The 18,827-nt window shown below is 33.2% G+C and overlaps 1 protein-coding gene across 3 annotated transcripts in view; it reads right to left on the bottom strand.

Moving 5' to 3' along the window:
• Positions 1-18,827, bottom strand: part of LOC132713383 (thrombospondin type-1 domain-containing protein 4-like) — a 115,095-nt gene that overhangs the window by 36,315 nt on the left and 59,953 nt on the right. The window lies entirely within an intron of this gene.

Raw genomic sequence — 18,827 nt, 5'->3', positions numbered from 1 at the left:
TTTCATGTCAGAATGTTACTGTTAACTAAAGGTTTGGTGACTTTCCACCTTTAAATGGTTGAGGAAGACTACAGGTACTTCAGGTATAACTGGCATTAAACTAGAGCCGTGACCGACCTTTCGTAACCTTAAGCTTCTTCACATTAGTGGTGGGCGGCAATTACCAGTAATTTAGATGTCAGTAACTTACAAAAAATTAAACCACTCGGCCACAGACGCTCTTCAAGTAATTGGATAAGAGAGCACTTATTGTTTTTGCCTTTTCTCCTGAAGTTCTTGAAATAGACTTTTACTTTTTTAAACTAAAAGTAATGAACTATCAAGTAAGTAATTATATCAGAATTATCCAGATCAATATACAATATTGTGAAATGCGCAATGAAGTCTTCCTAAAATACAATTTGGTAAAGCAACAGGTAAAATTTGAATACCGTAACAGAGCCTGTCATATTTATGCCTTAAAACACTCTTAATATGGTTTTACAACTTGAACATTAAATCAATAACAATAGAATAAATAAATTATGAAAAAATTGTGAGATAAAAAAATTTAAGACTTTTAATGCCTTTATTATTTCTTCTCATGCATTGTAATGATAATATTTTACTTTGTCTAGACTGGACGTACTGTCGGCACTAAACAAATACACATGTTGAATCCACACACGCGGACATTTAATTTAAATTTTCACTGTTGACCTGCCATAATCATATACAATTTATTAAATTCTTTTCATTCTAAAACTAATACTTTTACAAATAATATATTCAAAGACACGAAGCAGCAGAAATTTAAGTACGTTAGCTTTTCGCCAAACGGTTTCGTAAAAAATTTCATTGGCGTGTTAATTATTATTTACATTACGATTGTTAAGCAAATGAAATAAAAAAGAATTTAGGTCAGGGCTAATTTCAATACTGATAGTAGGCTGACTTTAACACAATACTTGGTCTAAGTTGATTTCAATTTGTACAACCAAAAGCGAAAATTATGGAATGAATTATTTTAAATACAGTATAGGACATGATAACAAGAGGGCCATGATGGCCCTGAGGTCGCTCACCTGTATATAGGCCCCCCACAACGTTGCAGGGCCAATTTTAACCCAAGGGCTTTATTTGCACAAACTTGGTAGACACCCATAAGAAGATGTTTCATGCTAAACATCTTAGCTCTAGCTCATTGGGCTTTTTAAAAGAAGATTTTTTTTAAGTTTTTACTATACACATAATTATAGTTAAAAACAATGATACCCCTGGGGCAGGGCCAATTTTGACCCCAGGGCTTTTATTTGAACAAACTTGGTAGACACCTATTAGAACATGTTTGATGCTCAATATCTTAGCCATAGCTCTTTGATTTCTTTAAGAGAAGATTTTTTTTAAGTTTTTACTATATGCATATAGGGAAAATCAATGACCCCCCGAGGCGGGGCCAATTTTGACCCCAGGGCTTTTATTTGAACAAACTTGGTAGACACCCATTAGAACATGTTTCATGCTAAATATCTTAGCTCTAGCTCTTTGGGTTCTTTAAAAGAAGACTTTTTAAGTTTTTACTATATGCATATAGGGAAAATCAATGACCCCCTGGGGCGGGGCCAATTTTGACCCCAGGGCTTTTATTTGAACAAACTTGGTAGACACTTATTAGAACATGTTTTATGCTAAATATCTTAGCTCTAACTCTTTGTGTTCTTTAAAAGAAGATTTTTTAAGTTTTTACTATAATTTTATGTATATAGGGAAAATCAATGATACTCCTGGGGCGGGGCCAATTTTGACCCCAGGGCTTTTATTTGAACAAACTTGGTAGACACCTATTAGAACATGTTTGATGCTCAATATCTTAGCCATAGCTCTTTGAGTTCTTTAAAAGAAGATTTTTTAAGTTTTTACTATATGCATATGGGGAAAATCAATGACCCCCTGGGGCGGGGCCAATTTTGACCCCAGGGCTCTATTTGAACAAACTTGGTAGACACCCATTAGAACATGTTTCATGCTAAATATCTTAGCTCTAGCTCTTTGGGTTCTTTAAAAGAAGATTTTTTAAGTTTTTACTATATGCATATAGGGAAAATCAATGACCCCCTGGGGCGGGGCCAATTTTGACCCCAGGGCTTTTATTTGAACAAACTTGGTAGACACTCACTAGAAAATGTTTCATGCCAAAAATCTAAGCTCTAGCTCTTATGGTTTTTTAAAAGAAGATATTTAAAAAAATTTCTTTCGGTTGCCATCGGCAACCAGAGTTCTGCATGGAATTAAATTCTTTGAACAATTTTTAAAGGTGACCACCAAAGGAACATTCCTGTGAAGTTTGGATGAAATTGGCTTAGTGGTTTATGAGGAGATGTCATTTAAAGTAAAACGGACGACGGTCGGACGCCGGACGAAAAGCGATCACAAAAGCTCACCCTGTCACTTTGTGACAGGTGAGCTAAAAAGCAATGTAAAATTTTCAAATGAAAGCAATATATATGCTTGCTACGATCACCTGATCACCGTAATTGCAAATGAAATATAAGCTGTTAATATCTTTTAACTGACTGTCAACTGATTCACACTTTTTCTCAACATGTCACGCTGCATTTACATCAAAAAAGGGTAGCATTTTTATTTGAGAATATCGAAGATTAAATATAAAATCAAATGATGTGCTCACTGATTTAAAATCTCTTTTGATAATCAATAATTTGTATTCAGTCCCCAACTATGAAAATATGCAACATCATTAGATGTTATCAATTTTAAATGTTGTTCACTATTCAAACATTAAATGTTTGTTGGAATATCACAATAACCTTTAATCACCTAATGTCATGTAATGGACTTACCCTGATATTAATTTGGACCTGTCCATTGTTAACTTTTGGTATTTCTATGTCATAATGCCTAAATCAGGCAAAAATAAGCATAGGTCACTGACATGTCATAATGCCTAAATAAGGCAAAAATAAGCATCTGAATTTAAGGAGTCACAAAACAGGCACCTGAGTAGGAGTCACAAAGCAGGAACCTGAGTAGAAGTCACAAAGTAGGCACCTGAGTAGGAGTCACAATTAGAAGCCTGACTAGGAGTCACAAAACAGGCACCTGAGTAGTAGTCACAAAGCAGGAACCTGAGTAGGAGTCACAAAGCAGGAACCTGAGTAGGAGTCACAAAGAAGGCACCTGAGTAGGAGTAGTAAAGCAGGCACCTGAGTAGGTGTCACAATTAGAAACCTGAGTAGGAGTAACAAAGCAGGAACCTGAGTAGGAGTCACAAAGCAGGAACCTGAGTAGGAGTCACAAAGCAGGAACCTGAGTAGGAGTAATAAAGCAGGCACCTGAGTAGGTGTCACAATTAGAAACCTGAGTAGGAGTAACAAAGCAGGAACCTGAGTAGGAGTCACAAAGCAGGAACCTGAGTAGGAGTCACAAAGCAGGAACCTGAGTAGGAGTAATAAAGCAGGCACCTGAGTAGGAGTCACAAAGTAGGCACCTGAGTAGGAGTAATAAAGCAGGAACCTGAGTAGGAGTCACAAAGCAGGAACCTGAGTAGGAGTCACAAAGCAGGAACCTGAGTAGGAGTAATAATGCAGGCACCTGAGTAGGAGTCACAAAGTAGGCACCTGAGTAGGTGTCACAATTAGAAGCCTGACTAGGCGTCACAAAACAGGCACCTGAGTAGGAGTCACAAAGTAGGCACCTGAGTAGGAGTAATAAAGCAGGCACCTGAGTAGGAGTCACAAAGCAGGAACCTGAGTAGGTGTCACAATTAGAAGCCTGACTAGGAGTCACAAAACAGGCACCCGAGTAGAAAGTCACAAAGTAGGCACCTGAGTAGGAGTCACAAAGCAGGAACCTGAGTAGGAGTAATAAAGCAGGCACCTGAGTAGGAGTCACAAAGTAGGCACCTGAGTAGGTGTCACAATTAGAAGCCTGACTAGGAGTCACAAAAACAGGCACCTGAGTAGAAGTCACAAAGTAGGAACCTGAGTAGGAGTCACAAAGCAGGAACCTGAGTAGGAGTAATAAAGCAGGCACCTGAGTAGGAGTCACAAAGTAGGCACCTGAGTAGGTGTCACAATTTGAAGCCTGACTAGGAGTCACAAAACAGGCACCTGAGTAGAAGTCACAAAATAGGCACCTGAGTAGGAGTCACAAAGCAGGAACCTGAGTAGGAGTAATAAAGCAGGCACCTGGGTAGGAGTCACAAAGTAGGCACCTGAGTAGGTGTCACAGTTAGAAGCCTGACTAGGAGTCACAAAACAAGCACCTGAGTAGGAGTCACAAAGTAGCCACATGAGTAGGTGTCACAAAGTAGGCACCCTGAGTTGGAGCCACAAAGTAGGCACCCTGAGTTGGAGCCACAAAGTAGGCACCTGAAGAGGAGTCACAAAGCAGGCACCTGAGTAGGAGTCACAAAGCAGGCACCTGAGTTGGAGCCACAAAGTAGGCACCTGAGTAAGAGTCACAAAGTAGGCACCTGAGTAGGTGTCACAATTAGAAGCCTGACTAGGAGTCACAAAACAGGCACCTGAGTAGAAGTCACAAAGTAGGCACCTGAGTAGGAGTCACAAAGCAGGCACCTGAGTAGGAGTCACAAAGTAGGCACCTGAGTTGGAGCCACAAAGCAGACACCTGAGTAGGAGTCACAAGCAGGCACCTGAGTTGGAGCCACAAAGTAGGCACTTGAGTAGGAGTCACAAAGCAGGCACCTGAGTTGGAGCCACAAAGTAGGCACCTGAGTAGGAGTCTCAAAGCAGGCACCTGAGTAAGAGTCATAAAGCAGGCACCTGAGTAGGAGCCACAAAGTAGGCACCTGAGTAGGAGTCACAAAGCAGGCACCTGAGTAGGAGCCACAAAGTAGGCACCTGAGTAGGAGTCACAAAGCAGGCACCTGAGTAGGAGCCACAAAGTAGGCACCCTGGGCAAGAACTGGAAACACAAGTCACCACTGACCTTCAGTAACATTCCTGGATAATCTACCCCAGGTGGAAAAAATCCCTTGCAATATTTGAGCGATTCCAAAAGTGATTCCAATTAAGTGACACCCACATATTCCTTTATTTTATAAGATGAAATTAAATATTGCAGTAATTAAATTAGCTGAACAGACTTAACAAATTGAGGCAACCAATATTTTAATATAAACATTATAATCAACCTAATTTACTTTCTGTGAAATGTTCAACTGAGATATATTCTATTTTTAAATCCATATTAATAACTGCACAAATATTACAAGGTCATATGCAATTAAAATTGTACTGAAGTACAATGAAGTTAAATCTTACTACTTTAACCAAATTCAGTTATCAATGTGCAAATTTTTCATTTTAGAAACCAGTGTCCAGTATTTATCTGAAAATGAATGATATGTGCATTATTTTCTATGTTTACTTTAATCAGTTGAAAAAATGACCTGAGAGTTTAAAACATACACCACCATGTAGGTCTAGGACACTTTTTTAGCTAAAAGAATTAGCTCAGCTGTCCTGCACTTAACCCCCATCCCCCTCAAGCAAATTCAGCTTAATATTTAATGCTTAGTTAAAAAAGTAAAATTAACAAGTTAAATTGCTGATTTTTTTTTAAATTACTGATGAAAAAAATATTTTGAATATATGCCACATTTGAAAAGATAGCTTAACATGTAATTATTTGTATAAATATGTACTTAATTTAAAGTATAATATTAAAATAACATTTTTATATAAATTGTCTGAGTCCAGATTAAATCTTTGAAAAGTTACACTGCCAGACCACTGAAAAAACATATCTTAACAATATGAAATCCTTTGCCAACTTTACAAAGAGTTTTACAGTATCATTAGTTCATATCTATATGTGTTTTCTTTGTCATTCATTTATCTAATCTAGATTTAATTCTCCTCCCAGTCATTCAAACAATACAAACTCACTGAGGGAGAAGTAATTTTGTCACTATTTTGAGAAGATTTAAATATTCAAACTCACTGAGGGAGAAGTCATTTTGTCACTATTTTCATACACTTTTTACCATATGAGAACATTTTAAGTAAATATTTTTCTGCCAAAGATATTAGTCCATTAATTCATAGGATTATAAAGATATCCCTGTATTAAAAAGACTATTTAACATTCATAGCAAAAATGATGTAACTTTTTCTCTAAATTCATGACAGTTAGTACAGTGTGGCTTTAAACCCAAGGAATTAAGTATAATGACACCAATATTATTTTTTGATAAAATAAACAGTGGACACATTATTTTAGATAGACATTAAATTTAAGACCTCTTACAGTCAAATTTCAGCATAACTTCTCAGTGGGATACAGACATCATAGAGTTTAAATTACTTGATAGAGAGGAAAAAATAAATTGAATGTAAGGCCAAAATAAAACTTGTCTGTTTATTGCCTCTTATATAATATAAAGTCTTAAAAAACATTCAGTGCATTGTTTTGTCTCATATGGTCCACAGTCTCCTGTTTTAAATCTTTATTATGAAATTCTCCTCTAAACAATGAAGAAAAAAACATAATTCATAAATCAGTGATTTATCAGATGTCCATGTCCATAAATGAGAAAACAAGCATATAAATAAAGAAACATATGCAAAAAGATAACTAAGAAATATACTAAATATAAATTGAAAATTATATTTTTGTGTTCTCTTTAATAAGTCTGTCATCTGAGTGAAATGCATAACAAACATTTTCACTTTTGTGTAATTTTTTACAATTGGAATAGTTATTCTGCAAAAACAGAGTGAGGAATGATCTGAAATTTTTTGCACACAAGTTATTGTGTGACCTTCTTCAAATGGAATATTAACTCAAAAAATTGTTTCCAGTCTTGTCATGTCAAAAATACCTTTGTGGAGTCCCTTTAATTATTGTATGGTTGCAGAAGCTTAGTACAGTACAATGTATGAAGATGTAATGCTAAGGTTGACAGAAAACCAGACCGAACAATAACAAATTATAATGCCTCTCATTTGGAGAACATAAATTTAAAAGAAAGTTTTAAATTTAACAGCAAACTCCTTGGGGGATTACTGAAAAAATTTGCAACAGAAGCAAACATTTTCTTTCTTTGATCTTAAATATATTTCAAATATTTTTTGTAATCTAGTCAAATAAATTGGTTTTGAAAGAAGACGTTCAAAAAACTGATGAAAGACAGAGGCCAATTTAAAGAAGACATGAAAACTTATCCTGTTACATTTAACTTTCATACGATTTTGTTTTTTGCCAAGAGAATTTAAATGCTTTTCCCATGATTTTATATATTTGAAGAACAAAATAATTTATTGATAAAAAAACAACAATAACAAAAATCAAATAAACGAAGCAGTATGCACTGTGAATTCTGAGAGCATGATAGCCGAAACAATAATTTGGTTAGAGACCTTGATAAAAATAAACAAGAGCGATCAGTGATCACATGTGCCGCCTCATGATGGCAAATTTCATGTTGGGACAAGTTTTGTGACAGACGGACAGACCGACGGACAGTGCACAACTAGACTTAGTACTGATCATTCGACCTGTAAAGTTTGGATGAAATTGCACCAGTAGTTTATGAGGAGTAGTCCGGACAAGCTTTTGTGTATCTGGCAACACACAGAAAAAAACACCTTTTTATCAAAGGGCCATAACTCGGCCAAAAATCATTCAACCGGAAAACCCTTGCAATATGCGCAAGGACTTGAGCTACAGATCAATCCTGTAAAGTTTCATTGAAATTGCATTAGTGGTAAAGAGAAGTAGTCAGGACAAACTTTAAAAATAAAAATTATTAAAGGGCCATAACTCATTGAACCGGAAAATGCTGACAATATGCACAACTAGACTTGGTACTGATCATTCCTGTAAAGTTTTGATGAAATTGCACAAGTAGTTTATGAGGAGTAGTCCGGACAAGTTTTGTGACGGACAGACGGACAGACAAATGGACAGACAGACGACGGAGAAGTGATCCCTATATGCCTCCGTAGAGGCGACACAAAAAGGGTCTAAACTTCATGTATGTAGATATGCATGACAGTATTCTTGCAGAGAAATGAGAGTCAATGTCATAAATAATTACCCAGTGTCAGTATTATAAAGGGAGATAATTTAATAATTAAGCAAGGTAGCATTTTGGTTCCTGAACACTGCACTTCCTTTTACTGGACCTCTATTTTTAAGTGTGGAATGTTCTTTAATTAAGTTTCTTCAATACTTTTCAAGTTGTCCTCTGGACAAATGTAAGCAAATATGATAGAGGGAGATAATTCAAAAACAGTAATGCAGGGTTACGGTTCTTGAAATAACAATGCACGTTCATTATTGGTATCTAATTATGAAAACCATTTGAGCCTCACAGGTTAGCCTTTTTTATGGACTTCGTTCCTTATCTTATTTCAATGTAATTCAAAAAGTATCATACTAACTTTCTTGAGTATTACATCCAGTGTTTTTCAATCATGTTATACTAAAATGATCATAAATGCTGACATAAATTTGTAAACTTTTGAAGCATCACTATGAAAAAGAATTTGCTAACAAAACAAATGCTTAAAGTGTATTTTTTCACCATTAAAAGCATTCCTGTTGGAAAACATTTCTAAAATAAAGTTCTAAATTCATTTTGATTTAGAAAAAAACAACCAAATAAATTGAAGTGCTATTTATAAAAAGATATTGATCAAAGAAATTAATGTCAAAAGGAATTTAAGGAGGATTATAAGAATTACAGTGACAATGGAAAGGCAGCATAGATTAAAGCCCTCCGTAATCTGGGGCAGATCAAGTGCAGATTTCTTAGTTAGTCAATGTGACATTTTGTGAGGGGCATATGGTAGTCTGTGATATATTTTCATATAGTTATGGACGTTTTAAACAAGACATTTTCTCTAAAGTTTCTGGTTCGATATGGAAAAGGTCCCTCAGAATCTCCTCAAACCTATATTAGATTGTCTAATGTGTCTTGTCCAAAATGTCTGTGGTGAGAAATTTCCTGCTACCCTCAGCGACATACTTATTCATAATGTAGTACCCAAAGTACCCTATGTCAAGGAGTAATACATTAGATTAGGATAATAGGATTATTGAGAACTTAACAAAACATATTAAAATGTTACATTAAATCTGAAACACCTGTGCGATATATTCTGATCAAAGGGTTCGGATCAAGTATTACCTGGTTTTTTCACCTTCTGACTTCTTAGATTACCATTTGATTATGTGGCTATTTATAAAGTGACTTTTCTATGTTGTAATATTTATAGATTAAAGATTATTGACAAATGAAACCCCTGCATAAGTATTCTTTAAAGCAGCACACCACAAAATTCATGTCTTTTTTAAAATGAAAATTAAGAAAAATGCTTTTGATAGTAAAAAGGTTGTCAAGTTAACAAATAAAGTAAATTATTTGCAAAATAGCCCTCAGTCTTCATTTGTAATTGGTCGAAGATAATGGTGCTTAAAAAGTAAACTCAGATGGGTCAAAGGTAATGGTGCTAAAAATAGTAAATTCAGGTGGGTCAAAGGTAATGGTGCTAAAAATAGTAGATTCAGATATGTCGAAGGTAATGGTGCTAGAAATAGTAAACTCGGATGGGTTAAAGGTAATGGTGCTAAAAATAGAAAATTCAGTCATATTTTGCACATTGCTTGTCTAATGTTTAACTTTTTAAGCTTTTTTCAGTCATCTGGAGGCGTGTCGCTTTAATTATAAATTATTTTCTGAATTTATTAACTCTGATTATATTTCAGTGAGAAAATATCATCACATTTTCACACAAACTTGAATAGACTTGTTTTTGAATCTCTTATATCATTTTTATACATTATTTGTTTATTATATTTATTCATTTTTTTGTAATTTGTTTATAATTTCAATGTTTTCAAAAAGAAATATTCAAATTCTTCACGTCCACAATTGTAATACTTCATCAACATCACATACCTAAGGAATTAATTCTGTAGCAAACAATTTTGCATTAATGCCTGACAGCCGTTCTGTTAACAGATGACTGTCAAACAAATGTGTGAGTATGCACGTTTTTTGTGGTATTTGTTGAAAGGAATAAGATTAGAAACCAAAAAAAAATGCATTCCTCTAATAATTTTTTCATATTGTTTTGTTGTTGTTGCTGTTGTTGTTGTTTTTCATGAGAGAATCATAAATAAATGATTCATCATAACAACATACTGCTTATGACTGAATGGTGCCCTATGTGATTTTCAGGATAAAGCTTACAGTAGGCTGTTTAATTCAACAGCTAATTGGTACACAAATTACTGTCAATGGGCACACTCTGCTTTCTGTTAACAAAGTTAACTGTTATTTTCATAAATAAGTTTAATCTATCACTATGGCAAATATTCCTGCTATTACCTGAATGAAGAGATTTGTCAAATAAATCCAAGTGTCAATATAATAGTCTGCTTGATTGCTTTATGTTTAAACAACTCCAGGGATGCAATCATCTAGACAGGTATGGCTTTTTACAGCACATTGTAATGTCAACCTGACAGATGGTTTTCTCATGCTACAGTAAAACAATAATACTGACAATAAATAATACACTGGCTTTTATCTTAAGAAATATTTAATTTAAAAGGCAAAATGATGTTCAACAACATAAAAAGGGCTCAGCCTATGAGAAAGCTACTTCTAGGAGGGTTTGAGGGGCATGCTGCAACAAGAAAATTGTTTTGCTCTAAATTGTCAGAGGTGCATTTTGGCTTATATTTAGTACAATTATCATATTGTTTCAGGGATTCTTATAAATTACAGGTAGACAATGAATTATTTTTAGCTCACCTGTCACAAAGTGACAGGGTGAGCTTTTGTGATTGCTTTTCGTCCGGCGTCTGGCCGTCGTCCGTCCGGCGTCCGTAAACTTTTACTTTAAATGACATCTCCTCATAAACTGGCCCCACCCCAGGGGTGTCATTGTTTTTAACTATATGTGTATAGTAAAACTTAAAAAATCTTCTTTTAAAAACCCAATGAGCTAGAACTTAGATGTTTAGCATGAAACATCTTCTTATGGGTGTCTACCAAGTTTGTCCAAAAATTGGCCCTGCCGGGGGGAGTAGAGGCCTATATACAGGTGAGCGACCTCAGGGCCATCATGGACCTCTTGTTTATTTTTCTCACTTTCCTGGAAAATGTTGTAGGCCACAGTCTACATATTCTATAAGAAGCTTCACCACTGATAAATAAAACTTTAAACAAAAATGGAATTTTTAATGCAACAAAACAGATGGAAATTTCGAACAAATAGGAACATGAACCACTGGAAACTTTGACCAGATGAAAATTAAACTGACCAAATAGAATCAATACACAGATGGTAAAACTGGACAGATAGGAAATTTAAACAGATGGAAACAGATGTAAATTTTGAACGGATGAGAAATTTAAATAGATGCAAAATTTGAACAGATGAGAAATTTAAACCAATGGAAAATTTGAACATATGGGAAATTTGAACAGATGGAAACAGATGCAAAATTTGAACAGATGAGAAATTTAAACTGATGCAAAATTTGAACAGATGAGAAATTTGAACATAAAATATGGGAAATTTAGAAATACTAAAGCAAAAGATGTATATTTTATAGCAGTGTTCAGGACAAAGTGTAGGTGGTTACCCATTGAGAAAACACCCAGCAAATAACTTAAACACTGATAACACAATAATGTATGTTTGTGTTGCCAACATAGTAATTGTCAGTAGTCAAAGAGTGAAAAACATGGAAGATTTATAGAATCTGCAAGCTTTTATTGAAATCTCTTGGGAATTCTCAGGTATTTTATCATACAGAATGATTTTCATGAAACAACGTTTGGAGATTTAACAGAGTCCTATTGTAACTCAACTAATCTTAAAGAATAAATTATCGCAGTATTGCATCGGGGCCGTTAACTTTTATTCTCACAGGGCTGTCATTTGCTATAACAAAATAAAACTTTGCTGATGTCAGACATCATGTAAAGCTTTAACATGGAGCAAACATAAAAGAAATTTCAAAAAGTAAGTTTTGGCACTGGGGCTTAAGTGCTTTGATTTTACATGTCATTTACATAATCCAAGTTTTAAGGCCTGTTACTAAAAATATCTTCATAGAAAGGAAGGGTATTACATAACTTTGAAGCTCAGACATTCTCCCGAGACTGTTATCAAAATATAAAACTGTTACAAAATTATCTCACACTGGATCTTTATCTTTTGAAAATGATATAAGATGATGTATTCTGATAACAAATATCATTAACTGAAAATAAGCTCAGTTTGTTTAAAGGCCCTTTTATAATGCCTCAGAAATGCAATCATTTTCATTAATCAGAAACTTTTTTATTTTTGGTATCCTGTTATTATAAGTTTTCAAAAATTTACTCATTTGCTTCATAGTAACTGTTTTTGCCTCTTTTAATGTTCTGTTGGCAACTGGTATAATTACAGTGAATAAGTATTTTATAAAATACTATTTTGTTTACAGTTTGCTACCATTATGACATGTTAATGCACATTCAGTGCTACCTCTCCAGTTGTCATACATCTAATAATTATGGTCTAAATCTTAGTCATTAAAACCTTATCAATCACATGCTTGACATTTCAAGAGAATTGAAAAAACTATGAATTTCTGAGGCACAATGTGTGTCTAATGACACCTATAATTACTTCTCTTACTAAACAACGAGGCTTTTAAGCTCATTTGATTAATGTTACTGTCTACATAATAAATATCACTTCTTCCTCATGGCCGTTGGTTCAAATCCCACTAGGAGCTTTTTTTATTAGAAGAAGTTATCCAGCTAGCTTTAACACTGAAGATTGTGTTTCTAAGATGTTCTAAGATGTTTTCTCGTGCCTACATGAAATGATGTAAAGACAGGCATCAGCTAATCTTCCTGACTTAAGAGAAACTGGAGATCAAGTTTTTATATGAGCATTACAGTGTCAATGTGATTAAAGCCCAGTTAAAAACCTGAAGTTGAATCACAGGGTTTGAACTAATAAACCACAATAGGACAGGGCAGGCATTTTACAAGTAAATTATACAGGACCTCTAATATAATTCATTGGGGTAATAAAATTATATATAAAATAAATATATAAATGAAGACATTCCGCTGGTGACAAACTGTGAAATATTAATGCCATCTTCTTCTCAAATAAATAAACTATATATGACTACCGTAGTCACGTCTGTTATATTCTATTGGTACATCAAATAGTTTCATTAACTTGAAATTTCTCTATTTTACTGTAGAAAAAAAAACTTCTATAAAAGAAAATGACATGAAAAGTTTCAGCTCTGAACAAATTATATATATATATATAATGGTGCATACACTAACAAATTAATTTACATTCACATGAAAATTTGACATCTTTATACTAAACTTTTTTTTCTTTACTTCTGACAGGCCATGAAATTTGCTACATAATTATGTTAGTATATTTTAAAATAAAAACAAGCCTTACAATTTTGATAAGATATGGAGATGTCATCAAAATTTTATGACTTTTTTTTAGTGAATACTAACAGCAGGAAATTGAACATAAGCTATTCTTTATATGCCATTTTGCACTATATAGTCATTCATTTTTTTTATTTGAAACAATAAAAACTTATATAAGTCATTAAGTATATATTACTGAATATACAATGTACATGTATAAAATGACAACTTGCACCTAGATAATGCTATTTCATAAAGCTTAACACTTTAAGCTTTTGAGTAAACCTGAGCAAATATTGAGTCTCAAATGAGAAGTTAACAACTAGTTAACAATTGTATCTCAAGAGTAAGATCAAGACAATTGAAGCATTTGAGAAAAAGCTGCTAAACATATTGAGCTTTTGAGTAAAGCTAAGACATATCAAGCTTTTTTATAAATCTAGATTTAAATAATCAAGGTTTTGTATACAGATAGACAAATATCAACATGCAAAACTTGACACATTACACTCTTAAATAAATTGCCTAACACATTAAACTAAAATTTAATTAAATCCAAGCTATTATGTTTACTTTTAGGGTAAAAAACATGTGATCACCAGTTCACAATCAAACTTAAACACTTCAATCTTGCTAAATTACAATTACATTTTATCATCATCTCTCATTCTTTCTCATGTATACATGTAAGTTGTTAACAAATGACGATATTGGTCAGAGGTGCCGCAAAGAGCGTTCACATCAGACGTAATTAGGATTATGTTGATTTTGACAGACATTTACATGACTTTGTACACAACTTCTGTCTGTAATGGCACATTATAAATGATGGTTTTATGACAGGCCAACATGAAGAAACTATAACTTGTTTCAATAGTGTAGTAAGGCTCAAATCCCACATAAATCATCAGAAACAAACAATTAGTTTTTGAGAAAAATATTTCTTTTTCTCAGTAAAAGTAATATATTACTGTATACATGTATTATTTTGTAAAGAGGGTTTATTTCTATACTTTGTTCGAGTTTTCATTCTTTATTTTACACACAATCACACCAGCAGATTCATTTGTCACCAACAGACCATGGATTGAAAGTATAAACTTCTTTAATTCCTGCTCAAAATCTTATGGAACAATTTACAGAATCCCTGTAGGTCAAAATTTAAAGACTGTAGATCTTAAAATGACTGTCTGGCCCCACATTAGAAATATCTAAGCTTATTATTAAACCTTACAAAATGTGAATTTTTTTATAATGTGTGCTTTCTAGCTGGAATGTTCACAATTACAGGGACCAGCAACACCCTGGTAAAATTAATCCCTGCCCTACATGGGCAATCAGATTGCCAAATCTCTGCTTTAGTCTGAAGCCATGATACACCACTTATAATTTTAACCCCTGCCCACAATTGCCCCGCCCACCTGCTAGCATTTGTAATATTCTCCACATGTATATTGCTGCCCTAAACTGAAAGTAACAATATATGTCTCAAGGATATACAGATACTGTTTAATAATATATATAGCAACCCATATGACCAAGCTTACAAGGCCAATCATTTATCAACAAAAAATTCCTTAAATGTAAATGAATTAATTAATGTAAAAAAAAAAACATATTTCTGTTGCTGTACTATAAAGATTCATTTGATAATCTTTTAAACAAATGAATGCAAATATGTCAAAAGTATAAAATAAATCTTTAATTCAAACATACACTGCACTCACCAGTATAAACATCATCATTATATAACAATCCATCTACATTGAAGCCACTTTTAAACACAGCACAGACCTTCGTAAATTTGCTATAATATTTCTATAATGATGCAGATCCCAGATGTATTATACCCAATCATTAAATGTTAATATACAAATTATTCAACTCCTCTAAATGATTTAAAATTATATTTTCTTTTTCATCTGAAATATTTAAAGGAAACTGAGAGGTGACCTTTAAAAGTTAGATGAGATAGTTTGTGCCTTAGAAAACAAGAAGAGTGCTTGATAAGTCTTTAAAATTATAAAGGGCCTTAAATTCTCAAGTTTAAATCTCACGGCACACATACCTGGGTTGAGGTTATCAAGATTTTTTTACATTCTATATTAACTCTTATGGTATCCTTTAAATCAAGCAAGGATGACCACATTAGAAGTGTTAGATTGAAAACATTTAGAGCTTCGTAAAAAAAAATAGTTTGACAAATGGGCAGGATTGGAACACACAGCTGATCGAGATAAATAAGAAAATCACTGAGTCAGCGACTTTCACCACTTGGCCAATGAGACCCAACTGCACCTTCTACTGTGACAAGCTCTTCACAAAGCTTGTATGAAAATATTTTATTGTAGTGATACAAACTTGAATCTTTTACAAAGAAACATCCTTTCCTAACATTTTATAATCATTTTGTGCTGTAAGTTAGCTAATGAACCAGATTAAAGTTAAGTACAAACCTATGTAAACAAATGTCGGGTTTAATGACCAAGAAGATATGCTGAGAATGAATAAAAGTTTGCTTCAACTCTTTCTTTTTTTAAAAACAGATTTAACTTCAATGATATAAAGTTCCTATCAGGGGATCTATTAGTCTATCAATTTAACACAGACATATTAAAAGGTCCCCCGAACATTGTAAACATATTATAGCCAATTATGTATATAATGCTTATATCTTGATTAACAGTTATGCAGACCTTTTTGTCGTTTTATTAATCCATACCATTTAGTTTTGATTTTATCTATCACTCAACTTTCAAATAACTTACAGATTATCTTCCGATAAAGTCAATTACCGACCTTCAGGCCTTTTACTTCTAACATTTTATTACGACACACGGAGACAAACACCGAAAAACGATCCCATCTTAGACAATGCGTTCAAATCTCCAAAGAAAATACTATTCTCTTTTATTTCTTCATCCTATATTTAAAACACTGTTAGCATTTCTTAATAAATATTTGTCATTCTTTTTTTTTATCTAAATTAATACATGCCAGACTTCAGATTTTAATGTAAATTTTTTCTTCAAATCAATTACCTAGCGGATAAACAGGCTAATAATTGCATCGTGTTGCTATTTTTCAATTTCCCATTTGAGATAATGGCACGGATATTTTATGCCTCTGAGATACACAATGCAGAATTTTTTCATGAATTAGAGCAGGAAACATATAAACATTGAAAATGAATAAATGAAAAGAGTGAGCTGACTGGAATCTGGTAATTCTTTTGCTCTACAAATCTATTAGTCAGCCTTTGTTAACCCTAAGAGTAATTGTCAGAACAGCAGTATTAAAAGACTGACTTATAAGTATCATTCAACCAGTCTAACAAGACTTTACACTATTCAAATATTCTTTTTCAATAAACATACAACATTAAGAAAGAATGGCATTGGAGGTATTTTGTTCAGCAAAATCTTCAATAATTTACTTTATTATTCAATTCAAGGTCATTTTATAGCTAAGAAAGTATTCCTTTTAAATTTACTCAACATGATTACTTGGGTACTGAACTTGCTAGGTGCTTCTTTTGCATGTCAAAGCAGCACTAAATTACAATAATTATATCACCAGGCCAGTCTTGTCATTATGTCAACAGTCTGACTAATTTTACAAGCTGCTTTAGTATTTGTATATTTACATTATAATACATTTCTAGATTTGAGCAAAGCAAGTCCATTTATTTCTTGAACTGAGTGTAGTTTTAACGTTTAAGCAATTGCTGGCTGCAACCATTTCTCCCCCGCTGCAGCGAACAGTCCGTCCAAACAAAGATAAGTCAGCAAATCTGTCTGATCATTGTCTGCCATGATTACTTTGTTATAAAAATTTCCCTTAAAATGATGAATAGTTCTTTTTTCAGAATGAAAATGTACAAGCCTATTAGCAAGGTAAAGTATTAAATTTTAGTTTTTGATCTACAATTTCCTACCAAACTACAATACACCTATTTGAGAGAGCCTCTTTTGAGCAAACTACATAGCAAAATATTCAAAATATTCAGTCAACAACAAAAAAAATAACACTAAAACCTAGCCCTATTAATGCCACACAATTTTTAATAATCATTCTGAATAGAATAGAAAAATATTGAAATGACATCTTATTTCAACCCTTTCTTAGGCTCCCTGCTAACAAACAATGTTGGTACCATATGATGCAATTAAAGTATATGATCATCAATAACAGTTTGCCTGACATTCATTTATCTTCTACATTTTCTAAAGATTGTTTTGAGCCTATTTAAAGTGATACACATATTTCTGAATAGATGTCGCTGTGATATATTTGCAAGGTAATTAACAAGTCAATTATGCAGCTGCACGGATTTTCATATTTAAGACCACTCATATTATTTTGTTTGTTTCCTGTCAAATGTTTTTCTTTTTTCCAAAATGTAATTCCAACCATGTGGTAATTCCAACCATTTGAAATACATCACTGGCATAAGAGAAGTAGTCTGGACAAACATATAAGGGTCATAACTCTGACAAACATCACTTACCTGGAAAATGCTGACTAGACTTGGTTCTGATCATTCTGTAAAGTTTGACTGAATTTCACCAGTAGTTTTTGATCGAGGAATAGTCCACAAAAATTTTGTGACAGACATACAGACAAACAGACAATGGAGGAGTGATCCCATTATGATCAGTCTGACATCGAAAGTATTTCATTATCAGCAGCAGTAAAGATTATGAAGACTACATGGGAGTACAAGTACTTTCAGGCCAAAAACCTGACTGTATAATTGTGGTGCAAGTCCATTACTAATACCAGGGTGGTCATTCCAATTTTACTGAGCTTTGTTGTGAATTTGAGACAGTCTTTTCTGATCTGATCACACACAACAAAAAGTTTTAATTATATTTTGATGCAGAAAGTTTGGCTTTTTAAAAGCCCCATCCTTAATGACAACCCTGCTTAAGTATTACAGGTTTAAAACAAAATGAAATTAAAAGTGTTGCAATTTTTGAGAATAAGACATCTTTGTGATTTTTAACAAATGATTTTTGCAGACATTTTATTCAGACAATAAATGTGTGAGTTATCGAACATGCAACATCAAAACTTGAATAAATAAACATATTTCTTATTTCTCCTTTAATGACTGGCTTAAGTATCAAACATTGTTTGTTTAAACTAAAATACTCAATATCATTATGAAATCTAACATATTTTTTTATAAATTAAAAAAAAACACACATAAACTTTACATATACATGTATATATATATATAGGGTTTTGGTTTTTTATCACAATTATATTTGAAATCTTTCCAAATCAAACATTGAAAAATATTTTCATAACGAAAAAAAAAATATGTTTAAACATTTTAAAACATTATTATTTGATGGCCCTAAAACTGAGTTCA

Source organism: Ruditapes philippinarum, unplaced genomic scaffold (assembly GCF_026571515.1).
Source record: "Ruditapes philippinarum isolate M1 unplaced genomic scaffold, ASM2657151v2 ctg936_1_1_1_1, whole genome shotgun sequence".
Taxonomy (NCBI): Eukaryota; Metazoa; Mollusca; class Bivalvia; order Venerida; family Veneridae; genus Ruditapes; species Ruditapes philippinarum.
This window is presented reverse-complemented; position numbering and strand designations above follow the sequence as displayed.